We start from the raw sequence: 9,632 nt of genomic DNA on the forward strand, positions 1-9,632 counted from the left end.
TAGCTGAAAAAGAAAAAAGAAGAGGAAAGCAGGATGAAGTATGAATAGAGCCCATCTTTTCCCTGCCTTCGCTATCGTACTTACTGCTCCATTCTATTTTTTCAGATAATGCTGCAGCAGAATGAGTCACTGGCCAAGAACAACTGTTGCCTAATACTACAAAGGCACATACAGAAAAAGAAGGATAGAGAAGGGATTTTCAATTTGTTTCCTAGCTGTGCCACAAATCTTTAATAATGTTTTCATTGATTGCATCCTCCTGCTCAGCACTCACACTCACTGAAAATTTACTACAGTCCGTAACATATGGGACTCTAACACTGATGAATGATTTACTGTTCTACCAGTTACTTAATTAGAATTAATTATTTATAGACTTTCCTGATGAAATACCTAATTATCATGATAATCATAATAACCTAAATCTTCAGCATTTTCTCCTAGCAGGCCTTATTGAAAGAGGGTGTATTTTTTGTTTTGCAAAATAGGAAGCACTGAAACACATTTTGACAGAATTTTGTCGGTACTGTACTTCAAGAGAGTCCAAAAATACAACAGGAAAGGCAGAAGTTGCACATGGTTCAGCCCGTTCCCTCTACTTGAGCGGGCTGGCAGGAAAGACAGCTGACTGCACTAGGTAGAAGAAGTAGTTGTGGTGGCTGTAGGAGGAATATGATGGATGAAGAGCAGAGAATGCTGGAAGTAGTGAAAGATGAGCCCCAGTAAATAGTTGCCTTATGTAGCCTGTTAGGTTCCCACACAGAAAACTCCCAGAGTTATAATGAACATTAACTTTCATTTCTCTTTCTATCCGCCCCCCCTCTCCCTCCCACCAGAAGGGAAGGGGAGAGCAATGACAGGATGATCTGAGGGTGCTAGAATGGTGGGGAATCCTGGACAGCATGAAAGGGAGAAGTTCTCCCTGAAATTCATGGCATTGCATCCAATTTCTTTGCAGAGGCCAGAGCTTCTTTGTGCTTCTAGTCAGCATAACATTGCAAACCTCTTCCTCTTATCAATTCCTGTGCATTCTCCCTTTTTAAGAAGGATGGCAAAGGTTTTAGCAACCTTTAAAGAACAGTAACTCAGTTTAAATCTGGATGACCTCTATTTGGAGTAAGAGAAAAAAACCTCCCAGAAAACAACTATTTTCTCTGTAACACTTTGTATCAAATTTGCATGGCAAAATGGTAGCTGCCCCTGAAGGGTAGGTCAATGCTTAGAAAATTAAAGGAAAAGCAATGAGAAAACAAAGCCATTACAACCACATTGCTACAACAGTACAGGAGTTATTGGGTTCATTAGTTTTAATGAGGTAATTAATTAAGATGATATTTCACATTATGTATTCAAGCTCTTATTTGATGGGTGATAAAAGTACAGTAAATTTGCATTGGTTTTGTAAATAGAGGCCTAAAGGGCTGTCACTTTGGCACTTCTTAATAGGAGGTAGATTTTTTCTGGCTGATATAAAAGCTGAAATACTTTATTCATAAAATGAAATAAACAAGATGGGGTTACTTTCAGTTACCAAGAAAGCACTTTGAATTCTCATTGATTTATTTATACACTGGATCTCATAACTGCCCCTTTAGCTATTTCTGTCCACGGGTCATCCAATCAGCACAGGCACCGCATAAGAAAAACAGTAAAGAGAAAGACTGATAATATTATGTTCACAAGAGTTGTAGCCAGACTGAAAAGAGAAGTAATGAAGAAGTAATGAGAATGCAACATCTCATGACACAAGTGAGTTTCTCTGATGTGATAAAATGTTTGTCTCCTTATTTGTCTCCTTTTTATGCTTTCTTGATGTTTGGGCAACAATGTCTTCAGTAACAGTTTTCATCTGAAAGGTTTACTAGAGGGGCTTCTATATTTTCGGCATGTAATATCTACTTTTCAATGATTATGGAGGAAGTCTGAGTAATATTAGACCAACATCTGCCTGCTCCTGGAAGAACATAAGCATATGATACAATAGATTAATTAGAGCTGGAAAGGAAGAACTCAACCTGTCCATGCTGTAAAAGATCACAATTAGTTGGCTTATTGTAACTGATGATGGCTGTGAATTCTAGCTGTTGAAATATCTCACTTAGGCTTATTAGTAATGGTGAGAGCCTTTGCATTGTTTAGATTCGGTTCCATCTGGAACAAACTTTTAACGTTTGGCACATACCCAGAAATGTCAAGGACATAGTCACGGCTGACTGCTCAGGCTGTAACTAGAGGGCTTGCTATTAACTCAGTGCTATTGAGATTGCAAAGGTAAAAATTGCTTTTCACATTAAAATTCAAGCCACAGCAATACAGGAAGAAAATAAACAAAACTTTCCCACTTACAGAGAACAAAAAAGACCTTATTACATTATTATTATTTGTCTCACTTTGGATTCACTCAAAAAGTGATCATAGTATGAGCTCTTTTTGTAACGCACCCCAAAAATAACTGCTCAGACTGGAAAATAATTGTTCTGAAATTGTTTTCATGCCTTCCCCATTTTGTTAGATACTACAAAGGCACAATTATTGTCTTTTTTCTGCTCAACTCTCAGTTTCTCTAAAAAAAGAACTATAAATATATCAAAATAAAGGAAAGAGCAAAACCAGGCATGGCCAAACTCTGCTATCATCTGGTCTGATACAAATCCATAAGTCTTTCTACTGAAGTTGATGGAGTGACTCTAGAATTACAGAATTATAAAACTGGCATAATTGAAGGCAACACTGCCCTTTATTGTTATTTATACTAGTTGAAATAGTAACAAAAATTGACAAATTTGAATTGACCTGATTGCATGACATAGGTAAAATCTCATTAGTTTTTCTTCATCAAGGTAATGGTGGCAAAGTAGATTTTTGTACTAATCTGTTAAATTTTATAATGATTTTGCAAGCCTTCCAGAAATGATGGAAAAATGTATTTTTATTCATGTATTCAGTAAATGCAGTTATGATGTTGTCTTTTGTGCTAGCATGTAAGTGAGAGGGAAGTATTAGGGTCATTATACCAATTATTCAAAGTTTTAGTTATACTGATCCTGTTTTTTTTAAATGAGGATGTATAGCAAGTTTCTCTCTTGGATGAAGTAGCCTTTTTGATACATTTATTTACTATGATATATACCCTCATGTGGCAGCATACACGTATTACATTCATATGAAAAAATAGATTAAAATATTTTGGAAAGCCTGTTTCATTTTGGTGCAAAACCAAACGATAACTGAAGATTATGATGCAATGAAAGTAGTGTGCTACTAGAAGAGTCAACATCCCAGCTGGACATTCTCTAGTATCCCATTTACTTTGGACAGCTTGCATAGGGTCTCATTCAGTACAGAATGAAGTCTTAAGTTTTAGCCCCCCTCTCTGCACCCCCCAGACATTTGGAAATTATGATATAGTACATTGACTTGTATCTACATTGAAAAAATCTCTTTCCTTTCACAAAGAACAGAGTTCCTGTAGTTAATGTTCTGACTTAAATTATTTTTACTTACCAGTGAATGAACTATGAATCACCATGGAAGGATAATTAATTGTTGATTAATATGAGATTTTTATATTCCTTTTAAAAGGCCTGTATGTTTGGACAGTTAGCACTATTGAATATCTCAACAGACTACAGCTTATCCGCACATTTGGAACTACTAAGATGTTTATATGGGATTTGTATGCTGCTGGTTTTAACATATTTGTTCCTAAACTCCTTCATGTTAGCACTTGGTCCAAATGTGTGTTAGACACCTGTCCTGAGGAACTGACAATGTAGATTTTAGTGAAAGTGGGGATGGACAAGATTGTAGAAGGGGTCAGATGACTAAGTGATTCATGTACTTCTCTTAAAACATTTTGAAAAATCAGTTCGCTTGAATGTTAATTAGTTAACTTCTGCTGAAAGATTTGCAGTAAACAATTTCATATTGGGTTGTTGGTGGGTGGATAAATAAGTTTTGGGAGAGGGTTCCAGGCCCTAGCACCTGCTCAAAAGAAAGAAAGTGATGCTTGTGCCTGGAAAGGTGAAGGTGTGTCAAGGCTAAATCTTTAGAAATCTGGGAGGGTAAAGGCATGAACTCACAAAGCCGGTGCTTTCCAGTGCATACTGTTTCTTCTTTGCACCCCTATGCAGAAGGCCCTCAGAGAATTTATGCATCATTTATGTCTCACTTGAGCTCTACTTTGCTGATCTTTGCACAAGGATGAATTTCACTTTCTTCAACTTTCTAATAAATTTCAGATTTCTGTTTTGGTGGTATTAAGGTTTCTAGTTTTTGACAGAGGTGTTTGCCTACAAAATGTAAATATATTAAATGTGGGATCTGTGTGAACACTGTTTTTGCAACTTTGGTCCCATTTCTGATTTCAGTGAATTTAGCTAACCTTAACTTAATGTCAATCCAGAATGTAGTAGGTACATTGCATGGGAAGTTGGTGGCCATTCACAATGCAAGGTGGTACCTAGGTACGCTATTTTAAGATATCATATGAACATCAGACAGTAGATTTGTAATCTTTGGGCATGTCCACACATGCAAGCACGTGCGCTTACAGCAGCTCAAATAGAAGCGGTGCAAATTTGAGCCGGAGCTTTTTGCCTCAGTACACATGCCCAGACATGCACTTTAGTATGGGGCAAATTGTGCCACATGGGGCAAAATAACCCTGCCTGGCTCCTCCTTGATCTGCAGCCAGGGGGACCTAGAGCCCAGGGCCTGCCCCTGTGCTGCCCCCAGCAGTACAAAAAGCTGCCTTGTCAAGTAGCTCAGGACTACTCACTCTCAGGAGCTCCAGGGGCCCAGCCAATTGGTACCTGGGGACACTACCCCTTGTGCCAGCTGGACTGCTGAAGCAGCCCTGAGAGTTCCCTGCACCCTCTACCCACTGCAGCAGTCTGGCAGTGGGGCTGCAGTGGCTGTGACCTGCTGCGCACCTGTCAGACCTGGATGAGGACTGCACAGCCAGTAGAGGCATCTGCCCCTCTGGGCCAGCTGCCAATGTATTGTGGCTGCAAAGTTGGCTTTTGTGTGGCACTACTGCCATGTGTGCCCCCTGCCTGGCCATCTGGGCAGTTATCGCAGTCCTCCTGGTCCCATTTGGCCAGGAGGTCAGCCACCTCCAGCTGGGTCCAAGGTGGCCTCCCTAGCAGGAATTCTGGTGTTCCCTATTGGAAAACTGAAAAATCCCTGATAAAAAAATCCCAAAGTCACTCTGCAAAATACCCCAAATCCATGTTCCTCCAGAATTGAAACAAAAGACCACTATATATATAGAGAGAGAGAGTGAGAGTGAGAGAGAGAGCGAGAGCGATCAGTTGGGCAATATTTTATTGATATATTCAGCTCTGGGTCCAGGGCTGGGATCTTGCAGTAGTGATAGTATGGTCTGGAGCTGGGGCACAGCTACGATCCACTGCCTACGTGCCTCTGCCTAGAGCATGCAGGCAGTGGATTGCAGCTGTGCCCCAGGTCCAGATCATGCTGTCACTGCTGCAAGATTCTGAGGAAAATACAGATGACCATATGTTCCCTTCTTTTACATTTGTGTGGTAAATAACATTGATAAGATGCAGGTTGGGAACACAATGGTTTTCCTTTATAGGTTTATTGTCATTCCCATTTACCCTTAGCTTATTTACATTCTTTAAATTTCACTGTTGTTAAATTCCTCTCCCATCTGCCCCAAACCTTAAGGAATGATCTGTAAATCTGTACAGGTAGGGGAATTCTGTCACCGGACTTTTACGCTACTTGTCACCAAAGAACCTTTTATGAAACTTGGATATAAAGTGGATGTTTTATCAATGTTTTGACCAAAATATTGATTATTAAATATTAGATATGTAGAGCAGGCTGATCAAACTTAACATTGAGTTATTCCCACTCACTCTACCTATTTCGGTTTTTAAACATAGAGTTTCTTAATTCTCTGGGTTTGGAGGGATTTATCTTCTCCCTTGTATCACCATGGAATCCGCTTTTTGTTTGATTTAAACAAGCCACTCAATTACTGCAGTTTTCCACCATTAGACAAGTGTTAAATTCAGATTTACTCGTGTATTTCATGCTTTAAGGTATTACTAAGCATTTTGAGCTGGTAGCTGTGACACTGAGTTGAAAAACAGTAAGTGAAGAGTATCACACCAGTATCACTGTCGCCTGGTTCTAGATTCTCCATATTTGGTCTACTGCACAATGAGGACACAACAGTAGTGCACGCTACACATACACTGAATGGCTGCTCATTTTGTATTGGTTTACAAGTAAGGAGGAGTTCATAGACTTTATTGTGATGACGCCAAGGCTATGGCTAAAATATGTGAAAGGCTTACTTAAGCCTTTCTCACATTTTCACAATTCTGTTTTTCACTCTCTCCCTCTTGCCTAGTATTTAAAATATTTCCCCTATTTTATTGTACCAATCACGAATTGTGAAATAATTTTGCAAATGCAAAAATTCATATATTTTTAACAATTGGTGGCCCAGGGAAAATACCAGATCTCAAGATAATTTAATTAACTTAAAGTTGACCTATGCCAGTTTATACCAGCTAAGGATCTAGCCCTTGATTTTAACCAGAAGAGTTAATCAAGATAATTTTAGGAATTGGTTGTCAAATCTAATGTTTTTCCTTTCAAATGATATAAGAAGTTCAGATAATACTGTTACAGAAAATCCTTATGGTAGTTTTATCACCATAAAATAGAACTAAGTAAATAACAGCAAATTATTTGTACTTGCAAACTGTGCTGTGTGAAAATTTCTCAAATGTATTCAGTATTCAAAATTGTTAGTTGATTACTTTTGGGAAATTATTCTTGGTATAGGGATTGTTTGCAAGCTATTCCCTGTAAATATTTAATAATCAAGTTGCAGCAAATTTTGACTACAAAAAAGTCAGATATTCGCAGTTAAGAATGAGACATTTACTTTCTGCTAGTGGCCTACAATTTTCATGTCAGTTTAATTTTAGTATTAAAATACCTGCCAGTAACCTCATTTTCTAAATTATTCATGGTAGGTGATCAGATGCTGATACGATGTGTGACCTTATAAAAGTCTAAATAGACTAAACACCAAGTGGATGCAAACATGCGCTAAGCTAAAGTAATTAAAATAGCAAATTAATAACCAGGAACTTTTATTTTTGCAACATTGTCTAGCCTTCATTAAAGAAATGCCCTTTTAGACTCTAGATTTACTAAATAATTTCTGGATTTAAATATTTGAAAAGTCATTCCCTCCCTTACTTCAAGCACAGTTGAAATGGTCTTTGCATATTTTATTTCTTCATAAAATTTGTATTATTCTTGCTTGAATTGAGCTCAAGTACAAGAAAACATTAAGAAATCCCAAACCTATAAAAATCCTTCTATTCTTAAAGTGCTAGTTGCCTGAGAAATTCCTAAAATAGATAGCTCTCCTGGGTCAACAAATTGTATTATATAATGTTAGAGTGTCAGTCTTTTCACTTATAGATATAAAAATATTTCGTTTCCTGAGACAACATATTTAGCTGTGAAGTTAATCTGAGGATAATACATAAGTTTCTGCAGAACCTTATATATATAAAGGTTATGTATTATCCTCAGATATATTTAATTACAGGATCTAGAGAGCTATGAAATCATTTATTTGCATTATTCAATCTGTTGATCATATAACAGCAAATTGGATGTGTCTGATCATTTATTATGAAATAGTTTTGCTATAATGCAGCTTGTTTTAGTCTGGGAGAATATATACTTTATGTATAGAACTAGGGAAATGGGACTCTGTAGTACAGTACATGGAACCCAGGTACCTGTAAAAGTACAAATATACCATACAGATATTGTTGTTACTAGTATTGTTCATAGTAAAATAACATACCTATCAAATCATTACAATATTGTTTAAAGGACGATTAAGGATGGCCTTCTGTGCTGAGCACTGTACAAACCGAGAATATAAAAGAGGGTAAGGGGAATGTGTATAGGGTAAAAATGAGAAGGAGAGACTGTGGGAGCAGAGAAAGGCTGGAACCAACAACTAATCAGAACAGGGCCAAAAAAATGTAGTCAATACTTTAGAAAGTTTTCTGAATATCAGAAGGTACCTGGCTGCAGCTTGTGGTCACAGTCTTGCCTGCGTCCTTTCAGCAGTCCTTTCCCAAGATAAACATCACGGGGAATACATATTTTAAGAACTGTTTAATTAGACCTGAAGCCTTCTGGATGACGACTTGTGTACTTGTTCAGTGCACAAATTGGTGTCAATGCAATGTATCTTAATGCAAGTGCTTGAAAGGGGTGTTGGAACAGCTTCTGTTGTGAAAATTGAGTTATTTGATATCATCATATTTGTAATTTTCTGGACCAGATTGCTTCCTAGGTGACATTATCCTCCCTGCATTGGGGCTATAAAACACCAAGAAACTGTAAGTGTCTTATCACATGGGACACTTAGCACATGTTCTATCTGTGAAATGTTATGCAGTATTAAGAGCTAGAATGTCCTGAATGGTAATGCTTACCACAACCTTCTACCATGTATGGCTTCCACTCTCTTGTGAACGTTTTGTTTTGTTTTTTGCTGGCTCTGGACACCCCTTCCCCTCTGCCCCAGAGCAGCATGGAGCTTGCTGATATCTCTCACTTACCTGCCTCACAAAGCCTGAAGTTATCTGGAAGCAGCAGCACCAGGAGAAGAACCCCTGCTGAACTGGAATTGTGCTGAAACTGTCACTCACTACCTGCAACCCAGCACTACTTCCCACTGGCTCCTGCTCCTTCTTTGTAACTCCCATGCTTGGAGCCTGCCCACTCCCTACCACATGCCCAGCACCATCCAGCTTGGGAGTGCACGTCCCTGGCCTGCTGAGGTGAACTGGGTCTCTGTTGTGGGTAAAGGGTTGCACAGGGATCCAAGCTCAGAAGAGGATGATGCCCCTGTTGCTCAATCCTGCTTGTGCCAGGAGGACTGCAAACTGTTCATATTATCTCCATGGAGTGATCTGACAATACCTGAACACGTTGCTTAATATGATCTGGAGATGCCCCTCCAAAGAAAAGTCCTAACTTGACTATGATACTAGCATGCTTTACTTCTTGAACACATGAATGCTCATGTTTTAAGGCAGTTAACACATCCTAAATGGAATGTGCAATATGGCCCTAAACCTTCTCAAATTAACTTTATGCCTGGTGTGGGTCCTCTTAATAGGACTAGAGAACTGGTTATTCACATTAGTCTGAGGTCATGGTAGGTTAGCAGAAGATAGTGCAGGATGACATCTTAGAGACTAATTTTTGTAACTAATGGATTCAGAGAGGCATGAACTCTTGTGACAGCCTACACTGGCAGATGCTGTTGCCTATAACAGCCCATTTTTTTCTGAATTTCATATAATCTTTCACTGTATCTCCTCTGTTTTCTATTGGATTGTGCCAAATGTTGAAGGAAATGACGTGAGTCGCTTTTACATGGTAGTACCAAAATAGGACAAGCAATATGGCTGCCTTTTGTCAAAAACTTAAAAAAAAAATTCCAGTGAAAAAGATGGGATGACATGATTCTTTGTAAGGTGGTTGGAGTGCTGTTGCAACCATGATGGTCCGAGAAATATGTGAGAAGCAAGGGTTTTTGTTTT

Source organism: Alligator mississippiensis, chromosome 2, assembly GCF_030867095.1.
Source record: "Alligator mississippiensis isolate rAllMis1 chromosome 2, rAllMis1, whole genome shotgun sequence".
In the NCBI taxonomy this organism is placed as follows: Eukaryota; Metazoa; Chordata; order Crocodylia; family Alligatoridae; genus Alligator; species Alligator mississippiensis.